Source organism: Saccopteryx bilineata, chromosome 1 (genome assembly GCF_036850765.1).
Source record: "Saccopteryx bilineata isolate mSacBil1 chromosome 1, mSacBil1_pri_phased_curated, whole genome shotgun sequence".
In the NCBI taxonomy this organism is placed as follows: domain Eukaryota; kingdom Metazoa; phylum Chordata; class Mammalia; order Chiroptera; family Emballonuridae; genus Saccopteryx; species Saccopteryx bilineata.
In genome coordinates, this window is record NC_089490.1 from 244593556 (window position 1) to 244612525 (window position 18970).

Below are 18970 nucleotides of genomic sequence, written 5' to 3' on the forward strand. Positions count from 1 at the left end.
AATGCTGACTTCAGGGGGAAGGGCTGCCCCCCTCTCTGCAGGGAGTCTCAGAGGGGGGTGGGGCAGGCTTCAATGACACCAGACCCAACTCAGGCTTCCAGGGAGAGAACAGAGAGTAACTCCCTGTCTGTTCTAGCGTGAGCACAGCAAACACGCTGGCTTTGTTCATATTAAGTGCTTGAATGATTAACATCTTTCAGGTAGACAAACGGTGTTCAATTTTGATGACAAAAAAAAATTCTCCATTCTGTCCTCAGTTCTCACAAAGATTACATAATCTAGTTATTCAAGGGGCAAAACCAAAACACAATATAATTCCTGAGTTAGATAGAATAAAGTATGTTAAGCATGTTAAATGAAGTCTTCCCAACAAAGCTAAGGGCAGGTACAATAACGTTCTCCTGATAAAGAAACCTAATTACAGAGAGGTTACGCAATTGGCCTAAAGTCAGCTAAGCAGCAGAGGTGTAGCTGGGATATCAACGAAGTCCGCGAGAGGCAATGGGACTCCAGGGCTCACACTCTCAACTGCTCCCCAGTCAAGCGAGGTAGAAGGAGACCTGGCCAGGCCAGCCCTGTGGGCCCATGCTCAAATCAACATCGCTGGCTTCCCGCTTCAGAAATCAGCATGTTTTTTTAAAGAGGAGACTTGATGAGCTGCTTCCCTTCTGATTCACACAATCGGTCGAGTCAGGAAATGCCCCCATGAGTGAAGTTTCCCTTGAACACACATACCTGAGGCTACAGCTATGTCCTCTAAATGTGATTTCAGTGGCATGCTTCAATTTGAGAATTACATGGCAGCACCAAGGGCGAATTTTAAAAGACCATGTCCTGTTACTGAGGTGTTTCATGTGGCCAGGTTGGCTCTGTTTGGAGAGTAGGAACCCAACATGCTGAGTCAGTTATTGAAACCTCCCCAACCGGTCTGCGCCCAGGCCTCTTACCCAGGGAGGCATGCTCTGAGGACCAGGTGGGCCACTGTACACCCTGGGAAGCCCAGTCTGCAGCAGCCTTCTCCAGGAGTTCACCATCTTAACTTTGTCTTTAAGAAGAGCATGGATTAAACCCTTAAGTCACAAGAGACTGAGGAAGAGAAATACATGAAGCCTTCAAAACTACCCAGGTAAAAAACATATTGGTGAGGGGAAGGGGAGGGAGGAGAGGGAGGGAGAGGGGGGAGGGGAGAGCACAAAGAAAACTAGATAGAAGGTGACAGAAGACAATTTGACTTTGGGTGATGGGTATGCACCATAATTAAATGTCAAAATAACCTGAAGATGTTTTCTCTGAACATATGTACCCTGATTTATTAATGTCACCCCATTAAAATTAATAAAAAAAACCATATTGGTGGTAGCAGGCTTAGGCTTCGGGACATATGTGTGTGGATGCAGGGGATGGGGTGGGGGTGGGGAGCAGTGGTATCGCACTTGCTGGCCCACCAGGAACCTGTCTCCACAAAGCTTCCTCCAGCCCAGAGCCAGTCAGCTAGGTGTGTGCTCTCCTACTCTCTTAATCTCCAGGTAATCGAGGCACGGTCAAGGAGGCCCATAAATGCCACCTCTATCCAGCTGATCAGCAGCTTCCAGAGGTCCCTGTACCACCTTCATAGCAACAAGTGTCTTAAAAGCACTTTCCTTCCACCCAAACGATGTAACTAAAATCCATTCAAACTTTTAAGCAAGGCAACAAATAGACTCAATGCATAAGAATTTGGACTTCTAATTGAATCTAAAACTATACAAAGTCTTGCATGGAAATGCAGACTCTGGGTTGTCTTTAAGAAATTAAGCAAGGCTGCCTGACCTGTGGTGGCGCAGTAGATAAAGTGTCAACCTGAAACGCTGAGGTCGCCGGTTCAAAACCCTGGGCTTGCCTGGTCAAGGCACATATGGGAGTTGATGCTTTCTGCTCCTCCCCCCTTCTCTCCCTCTCTCTCTCTCCTCTCTATAATGAATAAATAAAATCTTAAAAAAAAAAAAAAGAAATTAGGCAAGGCTTTTAACAAGCACATGCTGCCTTCTCTCCCCTAGATCTGCAAGTGAAGATCAACTGTGTCCAAGATCACGGGGATGGCAACAATGTATGTGTCACAGTTTCAAGTCAGGAAAAGTTCCTTACCATCTACTCCTTCTGGTCATACATTAAAATGTAGGAGGGCACAGCTTAGGAAGAACTGGTTTCTAGGCAGTTATCAGATAAGAAGGGATAGAGATGGCAGTGGGAAGAAAAGGGAGAAGTTAAGTTGTTCAAGAACAACAGGAAAAATAACCTAATCTGTTTTAGGAGGAAACTGATGAAGAATTTATAAGAAGCAATTTGGCTGAGAAATACACATTGGAAAATGCTACTAGGTCTCCTTTGTGCTTTCTCAAGACTGTCCATAGCCCACACTCTGTGTCGTATCATGTGGCACTGATTACTGCCGCATACCCTGCACTTTATCAAAAAGGTCCTTCCCCAGAAACTAAGGAGACCTCAATTCCAAATACTCCTGAATTCTCAAGTCAATAAACTTTCTTACAGTGTCATTGAGGCTTATCTGCCTCCAGTGAGGGACACACAGAACCTAGGGTGGGTGGGTACTAGGCCCAGAGAAGAGCAGCCTAATCAAGGTCTGGCTGCTGGTGTAGGAGACAAGCATGGAGATGTCACAGAGCATGGAGACAAGCCATTTGGTGGCTGCGGTGCTCTCCCATCTCAGCTAGTTCCACCCTCTCCAACAGCCAGTAGATGCTGTGGGGAGCCAACCTCTGGCCGACAAGGGAGGTCAATCACACATCCCATCAAAGCCATTCCAAGAGCCTTATCAGATGTCCTAAGGGCATTTCTGTAACTGCCAGCTCTCCCCAGCCATTCTTTCTGTTTAAGTTCCTTCTGTGTCTCCTCCCCACTCCCCTGCTCTGCCTGATTAGGGCCAGAAATTCTTTCATTAAGTCTCTTTATAGTGCAATAACAACATTTACTATTCATGAAGTCGCCCTCCGTAATGTTTAAGTCTTTCCATGTGTCTGGAAGCCTATTTCTGCTCTGCTCACTTTACCCGGAGCCTCTCTTCCTTCCAAATACAAACTGGAGAGAAAGAGGAAAAGGTGGGGGGTGGCTGGGGTGGAGATAACATCCAGATTCTTGAAGTATTTTTAATCCAGTTAAATTTCCCTTCGTACTCCAGCAGCTCCCTGCTGAAACCGACTGGGGACCCGAATTTCAGGCTAAGAATTAAGTCGAAAAGAAAGGCTGGCAGAAACAAGTAACAGAGTCAGCTCTATGCTGCGAAACCGCTATGCGGACTGGGGCTGCAAGGCTTTTAACCCATTCATTTTTCCCCTAGTCTGGAATCTCACTTGGGCTTTCCAGCCGGCTTCCAGCGAGCAGGCAAACAGCCTTGCACCGCTCTGGGCGCCGTGGATTTCAAACAAGTTGGTTCGGTCTCTTGGGTAGATACTTTCTTAACCGGGTGTAAGACAAAGTTCACATTCTAATGCCACTGGTTGTCATCCACACCAGGAAAATGCTTCTCCGTGGGCACACACCAGGTCCCCAGTCTTTGTCACACGGCAAAAAATAAACACCCTTGGAGGAGTGAACGAGGCGGTCCGCAGCCACCCCGGAGTCCCTGCCCAGGCTGCCCGCAGAGCCTTTAAACAAGCGTGCACACACACGCACACACACGAAAGGGAGCGCTTGTGAAATGTCACAAGCTGGACATCTGGAGTGCGACCCCAGAGGTAAAGGCATTCCACGGGCGCATTCCTGGGATGTCAGGCCGCGCGGCGCTGGCTCCCCGAGCGCAGCGCCCCGTTTCCGAGATGCCCCGGCGGCCCCCCGTCTGCACCCCGAAGGAGGGAACAAGCAAGGGAGGGAAGGAGGTCGCAGAAAAATGGAGCCAGAGGGGAGAGGGGCTGGGAAGCTACTCACAGGCTAGCTAGTGCCCTTGCGAAGCCAGCATGACCCGCTCGCGCCGAGCCTCCAGGCACCGCGCAGCCCGCCGCGGCCGCGCTTAAATAGCCGCCGGCCCGGGAGCCTCCGCCGCGCGGCCACTCCCGGCGAGATATGGTTGTAATCAGATGCTGGCAGCTGAGGACTCCCCAGGAATGCGCCGGGATGTTTTTGCTGCCTGGGCTCGGTAACTCCCCCTCAACGTGTCTGCTGAGTCTTCCAAACTTAACTGTTTATTAACTCGAGCCGCAGCCTCGCACAGGACCCGGCTGCGCTCGGCGCGCGGGCCCCGCCAGCGGGGGGCGATCGCAGCGAGCCCCGCGGCGGCCCCGGAGGGCGGGAGGGGGCCCCGGGCCGGGCCGCGGGAGCCGGCAGGGTGCAAATGAGGACAGGAAGGGGAAACTCCGCGGGGGGCGGGGGGGCGGGGGGACCCCGACTTTCGTCCCGCCGACTCCTTCCCGGGCCGCCGCTTGGAGTGATGTGGCACAGCGAGTCATCTCAGCCCGTCGGGTCTCCGGGAACAAAGGGCTGCCCTCACTCTCGACTCCCCTGGCTGGAGGCAGCTCCCGGCTCATATCTGCCGTTCCTGTGATTGCCTCCTTCCAAGGAATCGGAGCCTCTTCCATCACAGATGGGGGTGAACTTAAAGTGGTGGGGGATTTGCGCGCGTATATATGTAAAACTTGCTGTATTTATGTATGAAACATAACCCTGTATATACAGGTATTCAAGCAGTACTCTTTCTATGAAATTGACATAAACAACAATGTTCATGTTGATAAAGCCTGTCTAAATAAGCTATATATCTGATATAAACTGATAACATACTGGCTTCTCTTGCAGAGTATGAACAATCTATGTTGCAGACATGTAACATGACTTGATCTGTACAAATTTCCATAGCATTTCCGATACTTCTATGAGAAGTTGGGAATGTGAGAAATAAAGGATTTGAAAATGTTGACGCACAGGGCCGAGCAGCAGAGGCGTACCTTAGTGAGCCTTAACAAACTGGGAATTCATTGTCTTCATATTTTAAAATCATGGACACTTGCAAAACATCCCCCAGAAGCCCTGGCGCTTTTTAAGAATGGTGAGATTATTCTGGTGAAAAGCATGTCTATGTCCATTCCATCCCCCCCTCCCCATATTTCCTTGTTTTAAGTTGGAGACAGTGCATATTAAATGTGAGTTGGGTGGGAAGGGGTTATTGATTTGACAGAGTAAGCAACAAACAGTGTGGGTTTGCATTTTACCTCTGGAAATGGGGTTCAAATAAGGCTCATGGGACACCAAGGATGTATTTTGTGGTCCAATCCTGGCCCTGACTGCAAAGCCACTGTGTAATTTGGGGCAGCTCTATGTGAGTGGCAGCCCTGCTCTCACGTAGGTCAGACTTGGAAGAACCAGGGTGCCAGAGGCATAGAGCGCCCAGCCTGGTGACAATGAGAATACCGCCTCTCCTGGATTTTGTTGTTTCTGCCACCTGTGTCACACCCTCACTCCTGGGGCTGTCAGGATAAGGAGGGTTTTGCTGAGAGTAGTCAGTAATCCTCTGAGGTAGTTTGCCATTATTAAGAAGAAAAAGAAAGACTTTGTGTGAATAACAAGAGGTATACAAACTTTAGTCTTAGGGTGGTATTCACAACATCTGTGCAAAGGACTTTGATTCTAGTACATTTTAGGACAGGGCACCTTACTATTCAGAGGAATGGCTTCACTTCTTAGGCTAAGTAGCTGAAGAAATGACAGCTGACCTCAGGCAGATAAAGGCTTCGACAGCTAAAAACCAAGACACAAACGGGTCTCTATTAACCCTCAGCCTTCAATGCTTTCTCAACTCAGAAGTGACCACCACCACCCCCAACCTAGTTTTCCAATCAGAAAACTCTTACTGAGAAACGTTAGCTTATGTTTGCTCTACCCCACCAAATGGAAAGGAAGCCAGAGGAAGAAAATGATTTCATCTGCAATGAGCTGCAGTTTCAAGAGAAGGCTTTGATGAAAACCGTTCATTTATGAGCAGCGAGCTCACACAAACCAACAGCTTCAAATGGACATCTCTGTCATCTCACACAGGAATCTCAAGAGTCCGCAGTGGAGAACTCTATTTGAAGTGTATTTTTATTCTCTAAGGCGCTGATATTGTTTCTGGCAGTCCTTCAGTATCCTGCTCATATGAGGGGGAAAAAAAAAAGAAAGAAAACCATTTTAACCCTCTTATCCCTGCCTGGACACCATCTCCTGTTCCATCGAAGTTGTTCACTTCTCCGTAGGTCTACAATGAACATCCTTACAGCTGGATAATCAGCCAAACCCACCTGTGATCTTTTCCTATCACAACTGAAGTGAATGTTTAGAAAACAAAGGCGATAAAAATTCAATGCAATACTTAAAACTCTGGTCCTTGCACGACTCTCCCCCGTGCACAAAACCTGCTGTGAGGGAGAAGGGAAAAAAACCAAAACCAACGGCTGCATTCCCAGCCTAGGAAAGGGGTAGTTAATCCCGTGATGGCTTGCTGAAGAATGCATGGTTTATTATTAAAGTAATCTCTTAAGATTTTTCTGGAATGTGCTTCCACAGCAACTTTGCCTGTGTGAACTATCCTATGTGTGTGTCTTTTCTTCCATAATTAAGCTATTTTTCCCCCTTTACCTCCCAGACATAATGCTTTCTTGCTCCCTTCTCCAGACCTTCTGCGACCTGTCTCCCTACTGCTCTTGTCCCTCTTAAACAGCCATTTTTAACCCTGTCATTTCCCATGAGCTACACATGGCACTTTGGACTTGGCCATAGGTAAACTGTGCAGCTTGATGCCTCACTGAACACTACTAGATATTAAATCGAATGAGGACTGGTTGAAGTCTGTGGACGTAGCAATGTCACCCCCCCCCCGTCCCCACTCTGCAGTGTCATACAAAATGAATAAAATAGCTATTGTTCTCATAAAATGTTCTTTGACCTTGACAAGTCCTGCACATTGATAGATGCAGAGAAACTGGCCCTGTCAGATTTGGCTGTTGGCAAGGCAGGGCAAGTATTGGAGGCTTTCCCCTATCTGTGTATCTATCTCTGTATCTATGTATCTAGCTAAAATTGAATATATTTGGAGGGTAGTGTAGCTGAAGACAGCCTGTGCTTGTTTTGGTTTGTAGGTTGCTTTTGTCTGTGTTCTTGGTTACACCGGTATTGCACCTCAGAGCTCAATGCTTATTATTTGCTTGTGATATGAAATATTAGTAAAACTCAAATGGCACTTGAAAAGTTGGAATGTTGTAAAGTGAAGAACACTGAACCATTCAATATGATACAGTTATATAACCAAATACATATTTTAACAACATAAATTTTTATAATGAGAAGTATAAAGTTGAAAAAGAATACTTATATGAATTACTGGTTAAAATGTCATCTTATTTGGAAAGTAAGTTGGAAAGAATTATGAAAAATAAAAATACATGTACTGTAATCTGAAAAATATTAGCATTATTTATTATTTTAGCCTGCATATGGAGTTCTCTATCCTGTGTATAAGAATCTATACCCTAGAAATAAACATATGTATAAAATGCACAGATGTTCATTACTGCATTATTCCATAGCAGTGGAAACCTGGAAACAAATGATGTTTGTCAATAGGCGAGTGATTGAATAAGTTATGATTCCTCAGTACAGTGAAATCATATGCAATCATTTAAAAGAATAAATTGGAGTTTGACCTCATTAAGTGGAAGAATTTTTATTGGGTATTGTTGAGTGAGAAAAGCAGGATAGAGAAAAAATGTAAACTATGCTTCTATTCTAGTAATATGAAAGCAACACCTATCCATATAAGTTTGAGTTCATGTGTTTGTGTACATCTGTACATATCATTATAAGGGAGACTAGAGCCTGGATTGTAATATAGATCATGGGGGACCCAATGCAGATCAGAGTAGACAGGGGAGAGAAAGGAAGTGAGCTCTGTGCAGAAAGGGAAGGGAAGTTAAGCTAACTTGTATGCAGCTATATGTCACATTTATATATCTAAGTGAAATGACATATGCACAAGTTTGCATAATTTTTAAATGTTCCAAATGATTTTAAGATAAGGAGAGAGAAGATTTGTCAAAGAAATCCCATAAAATAGCTTTCATTGACCCATTTTACTAAAGGTTGTTCAAAAGTGAGGATTTGGTCCTGGCTGGGTGGCTTAGTGGATAGAGCATGGTCTCACAAGCTGAAGTCACAGATTCCATCCCTGGTTAAGACACACATGAGAAGCAGCAAATAAATGCACAACTAAACTCAACAACTAAGTGGAACAATAAGTTGATGCTTCTCTCTCTCTCTCCCTTCTCTTTTCTCTCATTCTCTCTCAAATCAATGGGTGGGGGGGGGAGTGAGTATTCATTAGTGTTCTTGTGTTCTAAGTCAGTCTGTAGAGCAGTGGTTCTCAAACTTTTTGAAGTCGGGAGCATTTAAAATCATACAAGTAATTGTAGATGCACTATATACAAACTTCTGAGAAATATGTTATAATAATTAAGTCAAATATTAAAGAAAAAATATAAAGTCCAAGTGTGCTTTTATGGTAATTAAACAAAATACGACAAAATTAAATTTATTCTGAAATAAAAAACATTTTTGTTACATTTTTTGAGTTATACTTTTTAGAATTCATAAAAAAGAGAGGTTAAAAAAATAAAAGAAATGACAAAAGAGTTATTTTTTATATATATAGATACATTCTTAGTAAGATTTAGTAAATTCGGCAGGTCCCGGCGCAAATGTGTTAAATTTTTAAATTCTTGTGTTTATGAGAAACATGAACCTGATGTGTCCTAGTGATTTCTTCAATGTTTGGGCATATATTTGAAAGGCAAACTCTCATTTCCTTGTCAATACATCGAAGAATTCCTCTCCTTTTACTCTCAGTTGTGTTGAGTGCAGAAAACCCCCACCATACACCAAACTAAGGATAGAAGAAACTTGCCTCCAGTCTTTCTGGGGAACATGGGGGGTAGTGTAAACAATCCAGCACCACGTTTAACAGCTTTTTGCAACCTAATCAGGCAAGTGAGATGGGGGGTTGGGCAGACTGTCAGTTTACAGTCAATTCCCCATACCTCTATCCCTCAAAAATCTAAACTCCAAAAACCCTGTTGGATTTTTGGTCCCCAACAGGCACATATTTCTCTGGAATACCATAGGGCGCACCTGGAAATCTTCTAGGGTACACCAGTGTGCCCTGGTGCACACGTTGAGAACCACTGCTCTAGAGCAATAGTTCTTAAACTTTAATGTTCACAACAAACATCCTGGGAGCTTGCTACAGGGCTAATTCCTGGGCCCAGCCCAAGTCCTGGACTGGAAACATGTGGGTGTAGGTTGGTGGGGGTGGCATGAAGGGCCCAGAATTCATGTTTTTAAGCGGCACTTCCAAGACAGTCCGACGCTGTGGTCTTGGGGACCACATTTTGAGAAACAGTATGTTTTCCTGCAGTCAAGAGGACACTCATTTTGTTCCCTGAGCAGCGATGAGAACTGTGTGGAGAGGAAGAACCACACAGTTAGGAGGGAGGAGGCAAGCGTCATGGTTTTAGACACTGGCCTTTCTCTCTCCCTTTGACTCTGCAGCCTCAGGGTCCTGGCTCTGGTGGTGGCACCAAAAAGACCAGTGACAGATCACCTCCCCAGGTAGAGGCAATTATCAGTTCCAACCTGCACACAATTTAAGGTTCCCCAGAAAGAGAGATGATTATAGGACTTCCAGCTCCTGGGACAACCCTCTACTATCTACCCCTGAAGTCATACTACACTTGGCTTCAAAGGGGCCATTGGAAAATTAAAACTGTGTATTACATACATCATTGCCATAATGATATTGCAAAGAAAAATGGAATTTAGGATCAGATCCAGGTTAAAGTCCTGGCTCCACCTCTTACTTAACTGGGAGATTGAAGGCAAACCACCTAATCTCTCAATGACTCAATTTCTGTAAAATAGGCATTCCTGGTTTCCCCCTCCCATTTTGGAGGACTTTGGGAAATTTGAGACTATATAAATATTATAAATTATGTAAAATTATGCAAAAAAGTCATTATTATTAGAAAGATGTCCTGGTCTCAGGTTATTTCCACCACGAGCACCAGAAACTCCATCATTAGTAATTTATATGTTCAAATAACAACACTGCTTTGGTTGTAGTGCACTTTCCTAAGGTTGACCCCTTATGTGGCATAGTACCAGACCCTGGTTTTCTAGGCTATTAGTAAGAATTGCTTTAATAGATCAATTTTATCCTGCCAAAGAAAAATGAATGAATTTCTGCTGAAATGGGGAGATTTCAGTGGAGGAGGCCAGAAATAAGAAAATGAGCTCTAAAGACCAACCTTTTTTAATTTGAAGATTTGTTGCTATTGCTGAGAAAGGTGCTTTTTCACCCAGAGATGCTCAATTCAATAAATTTCTGCTCTGCCCCAATTATGGCCATGTGCTATGCTTGGGTTTCTCAGCAGGCTTAATAGCCTCAGTCCTAAACTAGAATAGCCGCTTGAGAATGAAGGAGGAATATAATTTGCTGAACTCATTTAATGCTCAGACTCAAAATTGTTTCTTAATTAGAGAATAGAGAGAAAATATGTCTGAAGTGCAGGGTAATTGAACTTTCCAATTATTTTTAAGCCCATGTATATGTGTGTATTCATGCTTATATGCATTTTCTGAGGAGCATGCCATAGATTTCAGTGGATTCTCAAAGGACCATAACATAATATAAAACACAGTTAAATTCCATTGCAATATGGGTGTGTAGCTAGATCCTTCTTAACAGTTTTTATCTGAAAATTTTATCTGATTGGTCTTTTGTACAATCTGATATTTGTCCTCATAACATTATTGTCAAACAGGTTAGAGCAAGTATTCTTTTTTCTAAAGGTTAAGAAACTTTGATTTACTTTTGTTTACAAAGGTAGAGACAGAGATAGAACTACTATTCAACTCTTCTGGAATGACCATAACATATTGCTTGTGCAATCATGGCCCAACCGTAATTATATCGCTCAGTGACAACTCTTAGTGTTCCTCGTAGCCTGTATGGGTCTGTCCACATCTGGAAAAGAACATCTGTCATGGAAACCCCTTCATGCAAAAGATACTGGCAACTGGAACAGTGTCCAGAGCAGAGCCACGTGGGCAGTGAGGGAACTTCCTGGATACTGAGAACGTCTGGGTACTCCACCTGTGTGGTCTGACCAAAGTGAGCATGTATAGCTGGGGCAGGAGACACCAGTGGCATGTGAGGCTGGTTAGGGCAGGGGTATCCACAAAGAGTGGAGCTCCTCCAAATATCTAAAAGCTTGTCATGTGGAAAGGAGATCAGACTCCTGTCCATCAGCAAATGCCATATCAACATCACATTGTTCCTGATATGGCAACCCAAGAAAGACACAACAGCATTCCTGTGGTATTTGCGCCAAAATTTGCATAACCTCAATACAGTCATGAGAAAAACATTAGACATCCAAAATGGATAGACATTCCGCGTAAGGCCTGACCAAGGTGCTTCAAAAGTCAGAAAAGTGTGAAGAATTGTCACAGATAGAAAACTAAGGGAACTCAAAGACTAAATGCCATGTAGGATTCTGAATTGAATACTGGAAGAGGAAAAGGACATTAGAAGAGAAACTGGTCAAATTTGAGTAAGGTTTGTAGTTTAATTAATAGTTTTGTCTTACTGTCATTACCTAGTTTTCGACATTGTATTTGGTTCTATAAGCTGTTAACATTAGGAGAAGCTGGGTGAAAGGTATATGTGAACTCTCATATTACTTTTTTATCTTTTCTCTAAGTGTAAAACTATTTTAAAATAAACAGTTAAAAAATAAAGTTACAAAAAGTTAAAAAAATAAAATAAAATAAGTTAGACTCCTGTCTTTGGCCATAGATGGTAGAAGGAGATGTTCTATTGGGTTGAACAGTGTCTCCCAAAGATACATGTCCACCTGGAACCTAACAGTGGGCCTTATGTGGAAGTAAGGTCTATGGAGTTACAATCAGTTATGATAAGTTCATACTGGGTTATATGAAGTCTCACCTCCAATGATAACTTTTTAAGTGCCATATGATACTTTTTGGTCAGACTGTCTCAGCTGTTTATTATATTCTATTTTGCATTTAGCATACCTCTATAACCAGTGTGTCTAGGTGTTAATCCCAGCTCCATAGTTTACAAGCTGCGTGATCTGAGAAAAATTGTTGAGCCTCTCTTCTATAAAGTGAGAGAAATAAGAAGACTTCCTTCATAGTGTTGTCACGAGTTCATCTGCCAACCTGTTTAAGGGACACATGGTAGTAGTTAGCAGACAGTACAGTGCTAATGATAATGTGAATTTGTCTGAGTACTGTAAAAAAATAAATTTTAAAAGTAAATTTGAAAATAAGTGTACCTAAACCTCAGAAATTTTGCTTCTAGTCTGTAGTAGAATTCCGCACCTGAAACCTGTATAATTCTGTTAACCAGTGTTGCCCCCATAAGTACAATTTAAAAAATTATAAATCAGCATACAGAAACTCAAACTCATCTGCCAAAAAATGTGTCTAACAATGCTTAGAATAGCAGTGGAGAAGCTATGCAAGTGCCCATTAACAGAGAGAAGAAAAACAGATTGTGGTGCCTGGCCCCTTGGGAATCCTCTGAGGATAACAGCAACGACATGGAGGTGTGACCCAGAACTGCTTGTGCTAATGAGGGAGAATCGAGAAGGCAGAACAAACGTTAGATGACTACATAAAGCATGCTGCCATTTATTTTTGTTTCAAATAAAATTTCCTCATGATGTAGAGATACAGGTATTCATACGAATGAATAGAAAGACGCGTGAGAATGATGACACATTCAAGATGGTGGTTTCCTTTCAGAGAAGGAAGAGGGATAACTGCGAAGAGGCTCCGATCGTGCTGGTCACTTTTCCCCTAAGGTTTCATGCAGGGTACCAGGGTGCATATTGTTTTACTTTTATGTATTTTTATATAATACGCTCCTAAACTCTTTAATTTATTTAATCCTCATAACAATCTGGTGAGTTAAAAATCTATTGTTATCTTCATTTTACAGATTAAGAAACTAAGGAAACAGGTTTCAGTCCCCAAGCTGGTAAGTAGCAGGCAGCCTGATTCCAGGGTCTGTGACTTGACCCCTACGCCATGCTGACCCTCGTTAGGATTTTATAAAGAAATAACAAGGCTGTGAGTAGGATTGACTCTCCAACACAGCATTCACACCCGCCAGTCACGTTTCACTTGCTTGTTCCCTTGCCTGCTCTGTGCCCTTCAGGCTCTGTGCCCTTCCTGGTCGCACGTGGGCTTTGCACCTCAACCCCTGTTGTTCTCTCCTCCTGGGTCAATAGCAACACTGTCATTCATTCTTGGGCTTTGATCATGACCCCAGCACCTTTTCCAAGTAGTCTCTGGAAAGTTCTATCCTGACCTTAAATCTGGGTCTGGCCCGGACTGGACAATGGTCAGTGAGAAAAAGAAGAAACAAAGTTGGCAGTGAAGAGTCACAAACAAGGAGTGCTTCTTTGAGAACGGCTTTAAGACAGATAAGGTGGAAGTAGATATGCTAACGTGTCTGTGTGTGTGTGTCTGTGTTGGTCCAAGACATAAATCGCTGCTGTTTTTTTAGAAGAAATATTGGTGGAAGATACAAGTTGTGGGAATAATCCAAAAATAACCAATAATCCTCAAATAATTTCCACCTGGCTTTCAGAGGGAATCCATCCATCTTAATGGAGCTACTCTGACTTTTCCCCGCGGTGAGGACATAATACTTACTTAGATTAATTGTCAGACTGACTCTGCCCTCCGTCTCTCTCCTCGGAGAAGGAGTGTGTTCCTGCCCCAGCCAGGGAAGGAAATCCTATCACTGGCTGCTGTTGGGAGAAGAGCCAAGGCTCCCGAAACCCACAAAACCCAGGCAGGGGGCCTCTGCCCTGGTGTGGACTGTGGAGGCTCGGGCTTCTGCTGGCGCACCCAGCTCACCAGGAGAGCATCTGCTGCAGGAAGAGCACCTGCCAAGGCGAGCCCAGGTGTGGCATGGGGAGTGGGGGGTGAGTGGACCAGTCCAGAGCACTGCAGTTGCTGCTGAAATGCTCAAGTCCTATGGTCATTGTGCTGAGGCCAACCAGAAAATGGGTAATTACACACTTGAAATGTGTGTATCTGTCAGATGAACTCTTTCGGTTGTTTTGATTTATATTGAGGCAATTTTTTAAACTAATGTTAGATATTAACTACCCCTAGTGATTTGACAACACTCTCTTCTCTTTCTATCCATCGACCACCCTCCCCCCCGCATTATATTTTGTTTTGAGTTTTGAGCTATAGGCAATTGTATGTTGATAAAATGAGTCCCTGACTAAAAGAAAAAATAAAAGCTGTGATTTATGGTATTTTCTGATTTGCATAGGTAACCCCTCCCACCACAACTTATTTCAGCGTGTCAGGTGACATCACTGAATGTGAGATGGGAGGAGCCTGCACAGTTAGCTCTTACAGACAACCCTGGCAAGGGCTCTAGCATACCCTGGTTAAATGATTTGTACCAGCCTCTTTCTTTCCTGGTATGTGGACTACTGAGGGGTCTCTTTTCACAATATTCATGGTCCGTACTAATCAGACAAATCAAGTTATCAATTACCTTTAAATGAAAAATATCAAATAAAAAATATCTCTGGAACATGATGTTTAAAGAGCTGGATCATTTCCAGCAAAAAGGAAGGGCCAGAAATAAAGTACTCGGTTAACTTAAAAGAGAGAGAGAGAGAGAGAGAGAGAGAGAGAGAGAAAGAGAGAGAGAGAGAGAAATCTGGACCACAATGATTAGATATTTAAATACAATGATGACTTGTTTTCCTGATTCACACTGTATGTAGTACAGCGAAAATCACAAGGTTAAGATGAAGCATATACCAATTGGAATCCTGGCTCTATCATTAACTATCCATGCAACTAGATAAATTGCTTAACTTCTCTGAACCTTAACTTTCTTATGTGTAATATGGAAAAGAATGCTGTGGTGCGCATTTATTCTGAAGATTAAGTGATATAATAATGCATGTAAAATAATAGATTCCTGGCAAAGAGCAAGTCCTATGGTACCTGTCATTGTTAATTGCAGGGAAAAAGAAATGCTTAGACCAGTGTTTCCCAACCTTTTTTTGTGCCATGCCCCACCTTAACCTTTCTAAAATTTTTATGTCCCCCCCTATGTAACATACATAATTTTTAACATTAAAAAATTGATTTGTTCACTTAATAAACATAAATGATAGGTTCTAGGAAGAAATCACTATGAAATTGTTAACAAAACACAGTAAGTAAAATTTCAAAACATATAATGAAAAACAGAAATTTAAATTCCAAATAATTTTAATACAAATTTTTCTATATTAATTTATTATTTTAATTTAGTGTGATCCTTGTGCTTGATGCTTGCTGCACAGAGATTTTATATTAGGTTCCAATTTGGTTAGCTTTAGTCTCAAGTCTCCACGTTGTGTTATATCCAGCAGATTTCTTTTTTTTTTTTACCAGTAAATCATTTACAGCACTAAATCCACATTCAGCTAAAAATGAAGATGGAAACGGTAGCAATAGTTTTCTTGCACATTTGGTTGAATTTGGGTATTTGATTTCTGTTTCCTCACAAAGCCATGCCATCGCTCCTTTGATATTAATAAAGCTTTAACTGACTCATCATTTTGCAATTCTGCGAGTTCTTCTTAATACTGCATATTTGATATATCAGACAAATCCACTAACATTGGCTGCATCATCCATGTTGGGAAATCAATTTGTTTTAAATCAGAAAATCTTTCTTTTAAATCAGCCAATAGAATATTCAAATGATTGACAATAACAAGTAAAGCGGTATCAGTTACTTCCCATTTTTGGAGCCAATGAAACTGTTTAAAGTTTTTGTTGTTAATATGTTTCTGACATAACTCAATATTGGTAATGAAACCAAATATCTTTGCTTTTGCATTGACAAGAGTTTTATTTGTTCCTTGAAGTTGCTTATTTAATATATTTAGTTTTTCAAAGATATCGGCTAAATAACTCACAAATGCTTTACCATCTATTGTTAACAGATACTTCATTTCAGGCTTGTCGCTTAAAAAATTACTAAGAGTATCAAACAGTTCCATAAATCTTTTCAAACAGTTTCCTTTAGATAGCCATCTTACTTCAGTATGAAGTAAATGTCTCACATGGTCTTCATTTTGTTCTTCACAAAATAGCTTGAAAAGACGCTCACATTTGGCACTAGCTTTAATAGCATTAACACACTTTATTACTGTATGTAATACTTCATTCAGAACAGGCGAGATGTTTTTAGCTACCAAGTTTTCCCTATGAATAACACAATGCACAAGAATCATTTCTGGATTCGCATCTTTCATCAATTTTAAGCAGCCATTTTTCTTGCCCATCATATTGGGAGCACCATCTGCAGCACAAGATGTTATATTTTTCATTGGTATATCATTCACATCTAAGTAGTTTTTTAGCTTATTATATATATCTCTGGAGGTAGTGGTGCTTTCTAATATTTTACAGAACAACATTTCTTCAGCAAAATGTCCTTTATCAATATATCTTATGTAAGTTATCAAAGTTGATTCATCCATTTGCAAGGAGAATTTTCTTGTTTTCAGCTTTTCAATAAGTTTTCAATATCCTCACTCATTTCGTCTATTCTTCTGCTAACAGAATTGTTACTGAGTGGCATAGCTTTTACATCTTTGTCATCTTTTTCAAGAACCGTTTTAAGAAATGCTGATATTGATGATTTTATTAAATTCTCTCCTATAGTGTGATTTTCTCCAGTTTTAGCAATGAATAAAGAAATTTGATAACTATCCTCAAGAACACGATTATTAGTTGAAGTATGAGCAGTAAATAGAGACTTTAATGTTGTTCTTTTTTCAAAATTTTTCTTTAAAGTTTTAAAGTAACTCAAATCTGAATTAATATGAGCACTATGTTTCACCTTCAAATGCGCCTCAAGATGACCTCGTTTCATTAATTCATTGGTCAAGCATTGCTGGCATAAAAGACAAAAAGGAATCTGCTCATTGTGAACAGTGGGTATGAACCCAAATTTTAAATATTCCTTCGAATATTGACGAGTTTTTTTCTTGCTTGCACCACTCATTTTACTATGGGCTATAATAAAAATAAGATCAATTAAAAACTAATATTAAAATATGTGTTAAAATATATTCAATGTGACATAGAGTAAACGTATACTAAAAATTCATATTTATTTAAATGTATATAACACATTTACTACACTACCACCGCAAATCAAAAGGTATCTATATTTTTTCCACTTGACAAAATTTTTTGGAAAGTTATGCTTCTAAAATTAAATTGTCGTGCATGCACTATTATAGCCCCAATAATATTTATAAAATATTATTGCTTTCTAGCCCTGATGCAAGAAGTACTTAATAAAGAGTTTAATATTGATAAAAATAAAATCAAATACTTACCAATTATATCTATACAATATATATATGTATATTTATTAAATCAATGAGCTTTTACAACAGTTTTGACTGACACTTATTTCAAATTAACACCAACTGAATGATGTGAAACACTACAGAAGTTGTGATGGGCCAATTAGGTGAGAATAACTGCATTGTTTAGCGAGTTTTTAAAACGTCCGGGGTTCCCCGCGGCAGATGGCACACTCTGCGGTGAACCCAGGACAAAGTTTACTTGATGACGCCAATCACCCAGTTGATATTTTGGTCTCGTCAAACGAAATTATACTTAATAATTATTTACCGCAATTATTTAAGAATTGCATTTTTTGTTAAATTTGGCACCGATATCTAGCATTGCATTTAAATGGCCCTGGGGCAAAAGAGTTAAAGTCATGTTGAGTCCATTTTCAAATTGCCCCCCTTAACTATCGAATTGCCCCCCTGTAGGGCATGGGCCCCACATTGGGAAACACCGGCTTAGACTCTTCTCATTTTAAGTTTTTCACATAAATTTTTTTTTTCAATTTTTGGTTCTTGCCTCCATTGTCTGGGGATGAATACCAAACCGTGACAAAATACTTGATAATATAGTAGGTAAGTATGGATGGGAAAACGTTGAAAAATTTTTTGTATTGTTCTCATTATCTAATCATTTCTAACTACCTCTGCTGCTACTGGTGTGGTCCAAACCATCATCATTCTCACATGGATAATTGAAATAACCTCTAACTACTTTTACTCTTATCCCTCCCACAGTCTATTGTCAACATGGCAGCCAGTGATTCCCATGATAAAGTACACTAGTAGCACTGTTTTGGTTTAGAACTACTCAATGACTCCATCTCCCTCAGAGTCAGAGCCAAAGTCTGAGAAGGGGCTCAGAGGCTGCGTCTCTGCCCTCCACTCCCCCTGCCATTGTGACTGCTGCTCTGTTACCCCTCGCTCACTTCACAGCCAGGCCCGTTCTCATCTCAGACCTTCACACTTGCTATTCTTTGTTTGGATTGTCTTTTCTGGATTTGTGACTAGTTAGCTCTCTAACTACTTTAGATACGGCTCAAATGTCATCTCACAGAGAGTATTTTACTGGGTTGAAGAGTGTCCTCCAAAAATTCAAGTCTACTTGGAACTTGCAAATGTGGCCTTATTTGAAAATAAGAGTTTTGCAGATATAATCAAGTTAAGATGGGGTCATACTGGATTAGAGTGTGCCTTAAGCCCAACAACTGTGTCCTTATAGGAGAAGGGAAATTTGGACTCAGGTACACAGGGAAGAAGGTAATGTGAAGAGAGAGGCACAGGTTGAAATGATCCAAGCCAAGCATACTGAGGACTGAGGCTGTAAATGAAAGCTAGGAGAGAAATCTAGAACAGATTCCGCCCTAGAGCCTTCAGAAGGCTCAGGACCGTGATACCTCCTTGGTTTCAAACTTCTAAACTCTAGAACATTGAGAGAATACATTTCTTTTGTTTTAAATCACCTA

General features: G+C 41.4%; 1 protein-coding gene across 4 annotated transcripts in view; it reads right to left on the minus strand.

The window, feature by feature from the left end:
* DAB2 (DAB adaptor protein 2) overlaps positions 1-18970 on the minus strand; it is a 184319-nt gene that overhangs the window by 52733 nt on the left and 112616 nt on the right. The window contains exon 1 of one of the 4 annotated variants that reach the window (XM_066240195.1): positions 3922-4197. The exons of 2 other annotated variants lie outside the window; for them this stretch is intronic. The gene's annotated coding sequence lies outside the window, so the exon portion shown is untranslated. Of the gene's footprint in view, positions 1-3921; positions 4198-18970 lie in introns of those variants that run through there. One more of the 4 variants, XM_066240175.1, reaches the window with a different exon arrangement.